This window comes from Megalops cyprinoides, chromosome 10 (assembly GCF_013368585.1).
Source record: "Megalops cyprinoides isolate fMegCyp1 chromosome 10, fMegCyp1.pri, whole genome shotgun sequence".
NCBI classification, from domain to species: domain Eukaryota; kingdom Metazoa; phylum Chordata; class Actinopteri; order Elopiformes; family Megalopidae; genus Megalops; species Megalops cyprinoides.
Genome location: NC_050592.1, coordinates 4,398,266 through 4,412,261, shown reverse-complemented (window position 1 = coordinate 4,412,261; position 13,996 = coordinate 4,398,266). Strand labels below are relative to the sequence as shown.

The following is a 13,996-nucleotide window of genomic DNA, read 5'->3' as shown; positions in this document are numbered from 1 at the left end:
CCTCTCAGTCACAAGCACCGCTCCGTACCACTGCGCCACACTGCTACCCTCATACATTCATTCATGCACTCACAAAGAGATATTCCTGTCTGGGCTCGGTACAGCGCTTACAGGTAGCGACGGCGAAACACACGACGCATCGAGTGACACTCAGAGGCGTGCTGAGAGGACGAGCGACCTCCGGAATCGCACAGGACCGCTGCACACGCAGCTGACAAAGGTCTGAGAGAGGGTGACTCTCCTCTGTTACCCACAATCCCTCTCTCCCCAGGACAGGGGTAACCTGTCTGGCTTAGTCTATGAGAGAAACAGAGGAATACAGCACCACAACCTGAGGGACAGGAGGAAAACACAAAAGCACCTCACATGATGTTAAATTCTCCCCAGTTTTCATTCAGTCTTTTTTATTTCTCCTTACCCCCATTAAAAGAAAAAAAAAAACAAACAAACGCTTTGCTGTGTTTTCCGGTTGTTGCCGTTGTGCATCTCCTAATCTCTTTTGTTTGCTCTTCATAACCACCATTTATTGACTGCTCCATTTGTGTTTCTCATGCTAATAAAAGCAGCCTGAATTGAATTTAGCAGGGTGGAGAGAGACAGTGTGTGTGTGAGAGAGAGAGAGAGAGAGAGAGAGAGAGAGAGGGAGAGGGAGAGGGAGAGGGAGAGAGAGACAGCAAGAGAGGGAGAGGGAGAGGGAGAGGGAGTGAGAGAGAGAGAGAGAGAGAGAGAGACAGAGACAGAGAAAGAGAGAGAGAGAGGGAGAGGGAGAGGGAGAGGGAGAAGGAGAGCGAGAGAGAGAGAGGGAGAGAGAGAGCGAGAGGGAGAGAGAGAGAGAGAGAGAGAGGGAGGGAGAGAGAGAGATAGAGAGAGGGAGAGAGAGAGAGAGAGAGAGAGGGAGAGGGAGAGGGAGAGGGAGAGGGAGAGGGAGAGGGAGAAGGAGAGAGAGAGAGAGAGAGAGGGAGAGGGAGAGGGAGAGGGAGAGGGAGAGGGAGAAGGAGAGAGAGAGAGAGAGAGAGAGAGAGAGAGAGAGAGAGGAAGCGGGTGACAGAAAAGCTGGTGTTCCAGCCAGCTGAGCTGCAGGGGGGGCTTATGTGTTAGCACCACAATTTTCATGGATGGGCAGGTGAGGGAAAGAGAGGGTCACCTCAAGGGAAACTCCCCGTACACATGCAACGGGACTCTGTCTGCGCGCAGTCATAGAGAGGTACCCAAAAAACTGCGCAGACACACAGCAGCCAATCACAGTCAGCTGCTGCCAAGGAAGTGCATCCCAGCCCGTACAGGCCTGACCTGAGATAAAAAGCAGCCCCAGGACTCGAGTCCCGTTCTCTGGGTAATCGCTCTTCAGCGCACACACGCGCACACCCCTGGATACGCGACACTCTCCTTCATGTGCTCTTCAGCGCCCAGCATGCCTCTGTGACTTCATTACGGGAGACAGATGATCCAGTGTCCCGCATTACGGCGGGCACACAAACGCGCTGTGCCGAGAGGGGCCCCCGTGATTGATCCCATTTGCAGATGTGCAACGGACCAATTTAAACAGCCGCCGTGGAAACAGAAAAAGCAGCCGCGGTCACAGAGACCGGGGGCAGCGGACCCTGCTACCCAGCCCCCCCCCCCCCGATGCTGCAGCAGGGCCGTACCGCCCCAGCGTTCTGGAAACGTTGCGAGAGCATTACGTAAGGGCTCTGAGGCTGTGTGTTTGCACAGCACTCTCTCCCCCTCGCAGCCGCCAAGCACACAGGATCCGCGCAGGCCAAGCGAGACAACAAAGAGGGATGTTTAGGCGGTTGCCATGGCGCCCCACAGGATGCTGTCCCTTCCAAGTTGGACACTCTGGGGCTGCGAAGCACGGCGCTCCTGGACGCGGTGTGGGGGGGGGGTGCTGAGAGCGGGCGGGGCGGGACACACACGTGCGAGATCGGGTCCCTGCGTGGGAGAGGCGACAGACCAGCTCCGGACAGGGTGACTCAACAGCCAGCTTGACGCGTGCCCCACGGCTCTTTTTTCCGCATGTCCTTTTGAGTGGTATTTTAAAAAGGTGCGTATCGGCCGCTCCGATCAAACGGAATAACAGGCCGCGGTATCGCTACTGCGATCTGGACGTACCGTGCCCTTCCCACACCGCGCTGCGAGCTGCCATTTCCTCTGGAATGCGGTCCAGGACGCGCGCGTTTTGTGTGCTTCCTCCGGCGACCGCGGCCCTGACGTACCGCCGAGCCTTCCTCCTTCCTCAGGTAGTGGCGGACGGGAGAGACCGAGGCAGAACAAACAGACGGCACGCGAGTCTCTCTCTCTCTCTCTCTCCGCCTGGCGAAGGCCGGCCTTAACGGCCGCGACCTGAGGGCTGGCTCCTCAGCTGCGGGGCCACCGCTCAGAGCTCACAGGCGGAAAGCCCAGGAGCGCTACATACTGCAAGCCTCAGTGCCCTTCCCTCTGTGCGGTATCTCAGAGACAGAGGGGCCTTGTGGGGATAGGCACCACTTAGCCATGTGTTTTACCCAACATTACCTCACTCCCCCCCACACACACCACCCCCCTCTTCTGGAGCTGTGATCCCTCCTCAGGGTAACACAGTAACACTTACCCGCACCGAACAGGAGCGCTCGGGCTACCAGAGAAGTGGCAGAACATCAAGATTCTTCTTACAGCCATGTTATTCAAACCCCTGTCTCTCTGCTGCCACTCCCCCCCCCTCCCCCTCCCCGCCCGCTTCCCAGAATCACCACTGCCAGCTCCCATAGCGCAGGTACACAGAACTCTCTCTCTCTCTCTCTCTCTCTCTCTCACTTTCTCTCTTTCACCCTCTCTCTCTCTCTCTCCCTCCCTCTCTCTCCCTCTCTTTCTCTCCCTCAGTAACTCTCTCCCTCCCTCTCCCTGTCTCTCCCTCTATCCCCCTCTTTCTCTCCCCCTCTCCTTCTCTCCTTCAGTAACTCTCTGCCTCCCTCTCCCTGTCTCTCTCTTTCTCTCCCTCCGTAACTCTCTCTCCCTCAGTAACTCTCTCCCTCTCCCTCCCTGTCTCTCTCTTTCTCTCCCTCTCTCTCCCTCCTTCTCGCTTTGTCTCTCCCTTTATTGACATAATATGCATGAAGCATTGCTGCTGAAGGAGCAAACAACACAGACTAAAAATAAACGTGAGGGGAAAAAAAGATAAAATCAGGTTGTTAACACTGCAATGGTGTGAATAATATAAAACAGTGTTGGTAATAATCAGCCTATGTTTGTGTACTTGCAGTATATTCACAGGTTGTTACTTGGTGTGGATGGCATGTTCTCAGCTGTGAGACCTCTCCCGCGAGACAGCCACGAAGTCCAGTTTCTTTCAGATCTCAGAATTGCCAGAGTCGTCTGGTTTCAGAGGCCAAATTGTGATCACCGAGTCTGTTTTTCACAAATCGTGTTCCATTTTTGACCATAAAGAGATATGCTGCCAGGATTCTCCTTCTCTCCCTCACAGAGTGGGTCACAGGAAAGACGCGCCCACAGAAGGTGTAATGGCATATCGCCATGGACACCACACAATGTCCCCTCGGCTGCCGTTCTGTGCTTTTAGACCAGCGGAGAGGCACCCGGCAGGGCAGATGCGGGCTCATGTTCATCCCGCGTGGGGGCTGGGGTTTGTTCATTGGCAGACAGCACCCCCTCCCATCTGGGGCTATTCCCCGTGCCAACTCGGGGGGGCAGGGGGGGTGAAGGAATCCAGATGGAGGGGTACCCTACGTGGGGGTGGGAAAGTTTGGGCAGGCCAGCGAATGGCTGGGCCGTGACCTCGGCCGTACCTTTAACCGCACTTCACTGTTAACCTGGAGAGCAGCAAGGGAAGTGGGTGCGAACTCGATGACAGACACACACCAGAAGTATCTACACTCTGGTACTACAGGTGGCCCCCCTGCCAAACTGCAGGAGAGAGGCATCCCCCACACTTACAGTACACAGCACAGAGAGTCAGACCCTTTATAGAGCCACGTTACTTGAAAGAAAAGAGGAAACATTTAGAATCACATCAGAACACTCCCTCTTTAGTATGTTTGAAATAAAGTGGGCAAACTTGTTTGCTATAATTTGGCCTCATATTGACATCAATGTTCTGAGAGCTAGACCTATTATTTGCCAGTGAGCATGTACTGGCGTACGGATGATATACCAGTTGTATGTGTAAGTAACATGGTGCGTTTGTACACCATAATCGTTTTCATCAGAGATACTGACAGTATGTGAAGGGTCTGTTTCTGCAGATGTGCACTTACTGGCTGAGTAAACTGGGGTTGTTGCACGCTGACAGTGTTTTTGTCATTGATGGTGAGGCCCGCGTGGCGCGTGCCGACACCACCCTCATAGCCCCCCGTCTACATTCGGCCTCCTGGGTGAGAGGGTACAGGCCTGCACACAGCCCGGCACTCTCTGTCCATCTCACCCTCCAACGGCGGATTCAAAAGCAAGCACTGAGACGACGCTGCGTTTTTCCTGCCCTTTCTTCCCACCCAGACCTTTCAGCAGAACAAGGAAAGTGCAAATTTTTTTTCCGTAAGAGCACCACGGCGACCTGTCGTTTGCATGCTACCCGCAGATCTTTTAATATCTCCATCTGATAGGCAGTGGCAAAGCCGCCCGCTCTTCCACGTATGATTTGTTTATGTTGCGGCTTTTCGGTTTTTCCTTGTCTGAACGAGCGAACGCTTGGCCGGAGGTCTCGTTTGACCCCAGCCGTTTGCGCACACATTCTTCTCTGTCCGTATTCGCCGGGTGTTAAAAGATGCTCGCCGATGGCCGTTTTCAGCTCATTGCCGGCGCTCACCCCACCCTGGGGATTAAGCGAAAAGCAGAAAGACCTGCTCCACGCGAAGGCTCCCAGTCATTCGAGGACAGCACGTCTTCTTCCGCTGACCTCTCCCTGAGCGCTACCCGGCGTTAACAGACTACATCTGTATCGATCGCTATGGTAACGTTCAACATCCGATCCGCCGAGGCCTGTTTACCTGCTTATTATAGCCCGCGTAACAAACGGGAGTGACCAGAAAGGAAATAACAGGCTTCATTCATGCTTTTCGGACGCAGCTTAGCGTCCGTTTTAATAGCATCGGGCCTCGGGCTGAAGAAAAGCGGGTAAACAGGTGAGTGCTTGCACCCCTTCCCTTGTTCTCACCTTTATTAAAAAGACAGAAAGCCTTCGGGATAAACCCGGTGCAGGTTACGATTCGTGAGCGAGAGCGCTGTCACTGAACCTGAGACATCACGGGAGGGCTACTGCAGAACACAGCAAGTCGGCACGGACACTCCACACGAGGGCTCTGAAATCGGGGATCACTGTGTGTCCTCACCTCGAGACTCGAGCGGTACCTCCCGATACTCACGAACGCACCCCCATAACGCACCTCCAGGTTGCAAAGCACTTCTATAACACGCCAGGACTCACAACGATGTTTGTACAGGTAGCAAAGCCGTTATCAGAAGGATTAAATAAACCCTTATGTTCCTTAACTGATTCTTGATAGTCTGTGTGCATTTCCACCTTGGTGCAAACATTTTTATCTCAATTATTACATGGCGCTTTCACCAATTTTGGTTACAGTTACTGACAGCACCGCTAACATCTTAAGACGCCAACAGCTTACGGAAAAACTCTGTTTTTGGTTGACACATTAGCAACGCTGCCAAATGGTTACTTTTCATTGGCTGTTGGCAGTCCCTCGCTGCTTGTGAAACCCACCATTTCGACAGGAACTGGCGAACATTTCGGGACTGCTCAGCGTCTGCTCCCGGTTCGTGAGGCATTGCTGCTCCTGAGAGCTGATACAGTGCATGACCGACATGTTTCAAGCGTGGTTCAAGGCTCGAGAATCACCAGGAACTGTAGTAAACTTACGGCAGCTCAGAGAGGCTCCTAAAAGAGCTCAGTCCAGGCTAAAATCACAATGTGTGCACTGGGCATTACTCTGATGTTTATGCAGGGTTACTTAACAGCAAATTAGAGCCATGCCTGAACTGCAGCTGAGTAAACCCTTAGACTCGCCTTCTCGGTTGCTGAGAGGAACAGTTCTGCGTGATGCAGTTTTGGCCCGTCAGAACGCTGCCCCGACTCAGATTTGGGGTCCCCCCGCAGAGCTCCGCTGCTGACAGGCACCCCACTGCTGTTTTAGCATCCCGAACTCCGCTGCTCTCCCCTGCCGCCTGCCAACTTCTCATTTACTTCACCAAAGTATTTGCTCAGACAAAACCCCACCAAGACCCCTTATATGTTTAAGTTTTATATGGAGACGCTGAACTAACCCATATAGCGAAAAAAAAAGGGGAGACTTTTAAAGTCTAAAGTTGTTGCTGTAGCGCCAGGTTCAATCCATAAAAACACAAGGCCAATATATGACCCACATGATCAACAATAAAAGGAAATAAAATAGCGGGTGTGCAGCCGCAATGTTCTTCGCTTTTTTTATGATGATTAAAAATCATTTTCAAATCTGGGGGAGAGGAATAACAGCGTGATTTCGGTCCCCCCCCCCAACACCTCTCTGAATGCTGGGCTGGTGCCGCCCGCCTTATGCAGCATTACAAGCGGCCGCCTGATCCGAGCAGAATAACTGCTCTCTGTGAGTTTGCCACTTTGTGCTGATTCGATAAAAAGTAATTGCGTTATCCTTTATGGTCTCTCGCCACAGAGACCTGCACCGGCACTGGGAGGGAGAGGAGGGCCAGGGGCCTGGCCGGGCCAGCCGCTCGGCAGAGAGTGACACGGCTTGCGCTCTCCGTACACACCGATTGGCTCAGGCAGCGGCCTGAAGCACATGGCAGTAGTGGCGGGGTGGGGGGGGGATGGGGGGTGAAATAAAATTACACACAAAAAAAATGCCACGTTTACTGCGTTCTGCAGGGTTGGGGCGAGGTGCGGCGCTAGGGCGAATTCCAAATTCCTCCCCAGTCCGGACCCTCCAGTCGCGGACGCGCTGCATTTCAGCTCAGGTGACAAACACGGAGACAGTTCCTATCAGTGCCACGACCAGCACACTGCTTTACAGAGTCTGGCACCCCTTCAGAGAGAGGGGGAAAAAAAATAACATGAAGTCATCAGAAGGTAGAAACAAGCTGGCTAAGAATACCTCTCGGGCCAGCAGAGCCTGGAAAAGAGGACGTACAAAAACAGCGAATTCTTGGAAGTCTTCTTCTGTACACTGCAGAAATGCTTTTTCACTCCGAACTTCAAGCGACATCGAGTACCTCGGCTGTTGCTACGTCCCCGCTTCAGATAGCTAAACTCCGACAATCCCTGCCTTACCTGGAAGCATCCGCATTTTTTTTTTTTTGACGCGCCTCTTTCTCAGTCTTTTACTGCTGATAACTCCCATGCTGGAGCTTATCTGACAGTAGTCTGGCGAACCTATAACGAATGCTTTCGCTTCAGTGCGGTGAAGGCTGTGGGATGAGGGTGCGAGCGAAAAACCCGACACATCCGCCACCGAGAGCTACAAATCCTCAGTTACCAGAGGAGCGAGGAGAGGCGCGCGGAGAGCAGCGAAACGGATACTAATCAAGATAGCCGGGAGCGCAGGGCGATTCGAGAGAAGAATTCCCCTAAAAGTCCAGCCGCCTGTTTCACAATCAGTCACTGATGGGTCCCACGTGAACCGGCCATCTGAAACCTTAGAATCCGAACGCGTGCCAAACGGTCCAATCCCAGTGTAACAAAGGCCAACCCAAAAGTGGCTTTTATCAACAAGAGCGGAGTCGGGAACAATGGAGTAATACAATATACCGTGTCCCCCCTGCACAACGCCACCGCACGCGAAATTGCAGGAACGATTTAGGAGCCAGGGGACCTAATAGAGGGATAGCTTTGTAGTGACTGAGGTATTAGACTCCAGGCCAAAAGGTCCTGGGATCTGGGTACATTACGGCTCAAGAGCAGCAAACTAAGCGAAGACTGGATCATCAAATGGCTATCAGACAACCACGCATTTGCAACAACTCTAATGTACAACAGATTTACAATGGGCCAAAGAAGACAGAAACTTTAGTTTCAGGAAGACACTGGTGCTTTGTGTAACTGTGACACTGGAGTAACTAAACAATACATGACTAAAATCCACTATTAAAAAGCAATTATTGCCAATTATTGTTTTGCCAGGATTAACCTAAAACAATTCATACTAAACTGTACTGTAAACTATACTGTATAAACACCGTACTAAATATCACACTGTAATATCCATCCACTTACTGGTAGTAACTTTAGGTTACCATCATAAACCTTATCTATAATTAAAATTATCCTCAAATATATACCCTAAAATAATTCATGTGTCTGAAATGTATCGTATGATATGACAAATATTAAAATAGAAAATACATTTTTTGGATCATGTTTCTAATTTTCTTTAAAGCACCAACTGAATGAACATTAGGGTCCTTCACTGTCACCTTTATATTGGGCTTAATTCCCTTTTTATGTGCCACTAACTAATAGTTAGGAATGTCACATATCAAATCATAAAGGTACTTCCAACTCAATCCACATCTTTTTTGTTCAAGCAGCTAGGACTGCATGCAGCAGTGGGAAGACTCGCTTCAGTGTCTCGCAAGTGTGTAGCTCTACACTAATCCTGAGGTTTATTACAGATCCACTATTATACCTGACACGCTGACCTCTCTAAGACGCACCCTCGGGGTCTACAGGGAGGGAGTCTGCCGAATGACGTAATATCGCACATTACACGTGAGGGAGGGGGCGGGGGGCTAATAATTTGTAATATCATTAATATTTGGTGAGTAAAATACAAGGGTAGTCTCCGTGTTTTAAGGTTACAACGGTCACACTACACATGATTTCAGTGTGTGTACGTGCTTGCGTGCGAGTGCGTGTGTGTTGTGTAGTTTTGGATAATTTGGATGTGATGTCTTTCTGCCGTCTCCACGCACTTATTTGACACATTTCTGGGTATTCGGTAATGACCAATTATTCTGTGAGTGCCCGATGACCCTACATTAATAGGGAAAATTAAAATAAGTACATAAAAAGCTATTTACTGATCTACATTATTTAAATACTGATTGAGATTTTTTGTAACATGCGTGTGTCATGCGCTGGCCTGTCCTGGAATACTGTACTCTTCGTGTTAATCAAAAGAGGTCTCACTGTGGGGATGGCGGTCAACCCAAACAGCCACTGTCAGAAATTGTCACAGTACAGTAGATTCAATGATGCCTCGCACGGTTTTCCTCTGTGCAACGTCCCATTTCAAACTGCAAAACGGACGAAATGTAGCCACTAAGGTTCAAATACGCTAACTCTTCAACGGGCAGCAGAAGAAACGTTTCAAAGAAAAAAAAAATAGCACCAGAAAAAAACCGAAATTAAAATAATGCACGGGGTCTGCCTCAGATGAAATCTGCGACCGCTTGACTGTACGGCGTTCAGGTAACAAAGCAGACGCTCATTTTCAATGGGTAATTTCGAGCACATTCATAGCGAGCTACTCTCTTTAAATTCCCCCTTTTTCATGCTGCACCATATCACTGGCAACGCTGAAAGGAATGGCTGTGCACCGCAAGCTCCCCGATTCTCCGCTTGTAAGATGTACAATACTGTATAATCGCTCGGTGTGCCATCAGCAACCTTAAGATATATCATAGCGATCTATCTAGCTAACTATCTACACTATAGTCCTGGCACAGCACCGTTCATAAAAAAGTGGCATGGCATCTCAGACATTTCCGCCGTATTGCACTGTAGTGACATGCCGACATAAACCACCGCCTGTACGCGTGAAATATGGGCATTGTGTCATATTATTGTGCTTTCGTTATCGGAGAAAAAATATTTCATCGAAAACAAAACCAGATCGTTACTTAAACTCAAAATATTGTCCACATAGCCTTATTTATGAAGCCCTCTGACAACTACTGTAGGCTACTCGCCAAAGCAGAGGCGCCCTATATTTTAAAACGTCTGCTTTTTTTTCGATATTGAACTAGCAACATATTAAAGTGCATGTGTTTTAAAATGGTGTTAGCGCACAGATGATTCCGCTTTCCTTCTCACCACTTCCAAGAATCGGTGAAAGACATTTCCAGGATGCTGTGGTCTAAGCGTGTCTTGCGAGGATAGTCATCGGGTAAAATTCACGACTGCCGCTGTTAAACTGGCATAATTACGACCATCGCGGGGTCAGCGCCGTTGCACTAATTCTAAATTGCTATTTTAGTATAAAAGAGGCGAACGATATCGCGTATGTTTAGCTGACGGAAAAAAGACATACAACCGCAATAAAAACAGACCACAGCGCCTAGCTGTTTGCTTCATAAAACAACACTCTAGCTACTGTACAGTAACTCGGGACCGTAATTACCGTAGATTCTGAATTGCAAATCTATGACATTCGTTATAAGCAATCCTATAGCGACAGTGTGCTTGCTAGCTGGCAAGCTACCAGCTAACCATCTACATATCTCTTAACACAATTTTATTACCGGGCAAACACGTTATAATGGCATTGCTAATATGTCGACAGCTGCTACACTAGATAGACTAGGTAACATAATTAGCTGTTTCATGACTTTAAATTACAAATATTAGCTATAGCTAGCCGGACACTGAAAATATATTCAACGCTTAGCAGACGTAACGTTAGCTACAAAACGCGACAGGAAATGCAGTTTCATTCCCTAAAAATAACATTTTAGACTCATGACCAATAACAGGTATATCTTTTTATTGTTGTAATTAGCTATAATTTCTAATAATATCAGCTAATTGAGGTATCGAACATGTATATCAACGCTGCACGCCAAGCTCCCGAACTTCACTACAGATTCCGCCGTGCAATATCTCATTTTACAAACATACGGTACCACCCCCTTTCCCGTGCATTTTTTATTTCCACTCTTAAACAAGCCAGCGATGTTGCGCTCAAATACGGTCCTAATAAAATACGAGCGTGCAGAAGCCTTTTAATTAGCTATAGCTACCTGACAGCGGCGTGTGAGCTGCGGCCATTTATTCCACAGTGCAGCGGCGGTGCGCATCTCCGCGGGAATGTGGCAGCGTGTGCGGTGCGGATCCTCGCCGGATCGGGACGGTCGGGGGGCTTTCCCTCTTCCCTGTCAAACTGGAACTGCGATCCCACATTCAGCTGATCAGCACAACAAAAACACCGTCCTGCGCTACGCAAACAGTCCGCGCCGCACCACCCCGCACGAGACGCCCCGGGGGCCCCGCCCCCTTCCCCGCTCTCCCATTGGTCTGGCCCTCCCCTCTTTTAGCATGTCGTTAATATTCATGAGGCGGAGACGCCGGGCGGACCCCATTGGTTGCGACGGTTGCCACTCGCCGCTGGTAAATTTCCCGCCTCCTCATCAAGAACGGGCTACTGTCAGATGACGTCATGGAACATTCCGAAAATTCCAAGCCGCTGCATTCGGCACTGCCCCAGGAGGCCAGCGGTGCTGCACCGTCTTAAAGGGGCGTCGCATCTCCTATTGTGCCCTCCGCCGTCCGAGGGGAGGAATTCAGATTCAGAAAAAAAAGAGTGCATTGCAGTTGCCCTGGTGTACTTTCATTGACTGGAGCTGCCATCCCTCAACGCCTTGTGTTAAGCACTGCAATCTCAAACAACCAGCGTGATCAATAGGCCCACAGGAAGAATAAAGAGGAGAGGGGATTGCTGCAAAGTCATGCTGGAGAGCTTGCAGCGCAGACAGCCTGTGCACCGTCACCTCGATGATAGTGAAGGGAAGGGTAGCTAAAATGGTGCTCTGCTTATCGCTCAGGGGGAATTTCCAAGCGCAGGCTAGCGATCAGCTTTGTGAGATGTAACTCAGCAAGACTGAAGCTCGGATGCTGCATTGTGGAAAGCAGGTGGCGCACACACAGACAAGCACTCACACACAAACACACGCACACGCACTCACACACAAACACACACACACGCACTCACACACAAACACACGCACACACACACGCACACGCACACATTTCTGGGGAAGTACACATCTTCACCATGCTGCAGCATTACCAGACTCAGGTGAACACAGGAACACAGGTTGCGACCCGCCGTTTCACACCACGCCTGTGATTAATCAGCAGGCTGGAGAGAGGAGCTCTGCAGCTCTTCCTCCGAGGGGCTGGCAGGAGAAGGGCAGACGGGAGTCAGCCCTCGGCGGACTGCGGGGCGGGCTGCACCCGGAGCCGGGTGGCCAGGAGCCCCGTTGGCCATCGCCTAGAGGCTCGCCCAACGGGGCTCCTGTCTGACGCCTCTCACTCACGGGCGAGGAGGCCTGACGCCTCTCACTCACGGGCGAGGAGGGCTAGGCTGGAGCAGGGCCCGGCGTACGTGGCTCACACGTACATCGAGCTGCAGCTGCTGGCTTGTGCCATATTGTACCGTACTGTTCAGACGCCAAAGTCACGCTCAGGACATTTCACGCGACAGCTTTAGCAGCAGCCTGGCAGATACCCTCACTGGTGAACAAAAACAGGCGGCAGTACAGTGGTAAGGAGCAGGGCTCGTAACCGAAAGGTTGCTGGTTCAATTCCCCGCTGGGGCACTGCTGCCGCACCCTTGGGTCAGGTACTTAACCCCGAATTGCCCCAATAAATATCCAGCTGTATGAATGGATAACATTCAGAAGAAAATTGTAACCCATGTAAGTATCTCTGGATAAGAGCATTTGCTAAATCACAATAATGTAATGTAGACTGTTGTGGGGACCCATCTCTTCAATAAAGGCATAAAATTAAAACAAAAAAAAAAACAGCAAGCAAATCCAGGTTTAATCACTATTGATATCGCTTTAATATAGATGAAAGAATCAACACCAAGGATACAGATTTAAAATGGCCAGATGGGGGAGCTTCTGGGTTTCCTCTTTCATGGTGATGCCAATACCTCAGCAAGGCATTCTGGGTAGAAGCAAGCTCGCATCCATCACCTTGAAGCAGAGGTAGGTTAATCGCGTTCTAGAGGTAGGGTGCACCAAGCAGACAATAATTTACGCCCTTGTGGAGGCTTCTGCCGATGGTACAGGAACCATTTTAATCTCCGCGTGAGAAGTACAGTCCTTGCGGTGTGTGCCAAAGCAAAATCATTCCTGGTATCGTAACGTCTCAGAGGTGTAGACCCGCGCTTGTTTTCCTCTGTGTTGACTTCTGCCGTTTTCAGTGATTTCATCAGTCAGTCTGTACAGTCATATTGTATAGTTCAGCTACCCTTCACAACTGCATTGTTTGAGAGTATTGTGCAAAGTGCGAAGAAGTTATCCTTATCTCTTCATAAGCATACAGTAATTGCAAACAGGCCTTCAATCAATCCGTATAAAAAAAGATTAAAGAGAGGAGAACCTTTCTGCCCAGTAAAATATATACACCACTGCCTCTATATAAAAAGAGCAAGAACAAATTCTAATGTGAACTTTTGGTCTACCCTACACACAAAATTTACAGCCCAGTCTGGCTTGTTCCTACCCCCTAGCAAGCTTACAGTTACGACCCCTTTACGACCCAAATGAGACTTATGTGTGCTTGGGGAACTCGCATTAAATTCGCTAACATCATTTATGCTGTCTTAACCTGAGGGTTGAGCACACGCTGGGCAAATGCCTGCTTGGTGCACCCCACCCCTGAAGAGTTAGCCCTGCAGGTAGCAACCTCTGCCAGCATCTGGCTACCTCCCCTTATTGTAGCAGCACTTCCAGTAAGTGACAGCTGTCCCCTTGAGTGCCATTCACTAAAGTGGTGTCAGCCATGCCAAATCATTATTAAAACTTCAAAAGGGCCAATAAGGCTTTTTGTTGTTGAAACTACAGTATGAAGGGGAAAGAAGTAACATGCTTTTTCAACTTTATTGTCATATTGGCAATCTTAATTTCAAAGTAGAGGCATACTGTGTTTTAGCTAGCTGTTATAACAATAAACCTACATAACCGATTCCTACAAGCAAATATGGAACATTGTGACCAGACTCAGCTAGTTTTCCAGCTAGTGAATGCCATGTGCCTTTTGTAATCT

General features: G+C 49.8%; 1 protein-coding gene across 2 annotated transcripts in view; it reads right to left on the bottom strand.

The window, feature by feature from the left end:
* Nucleotides 1-11,165, bottom strand: part of LOC118784563 (transcription factor HIVEP3) — a 112,146-nt gene extending 100,981 nt beyond the window's left edge. For both annotated transcript variants that reach the window (XM_036538854.1, XM_036538858.1), the window contains exon 1: nucleotides 10,960-11,165. The gene's annotated coding sequence lies outside the window, so the exon portion shown is untranslated. The remainder of the gene's footprint in view (nucleotides 1-10,959) is intronic.
* Nucleotides 11,166-13,996: the final 2,831 nt, after the last annotated feature.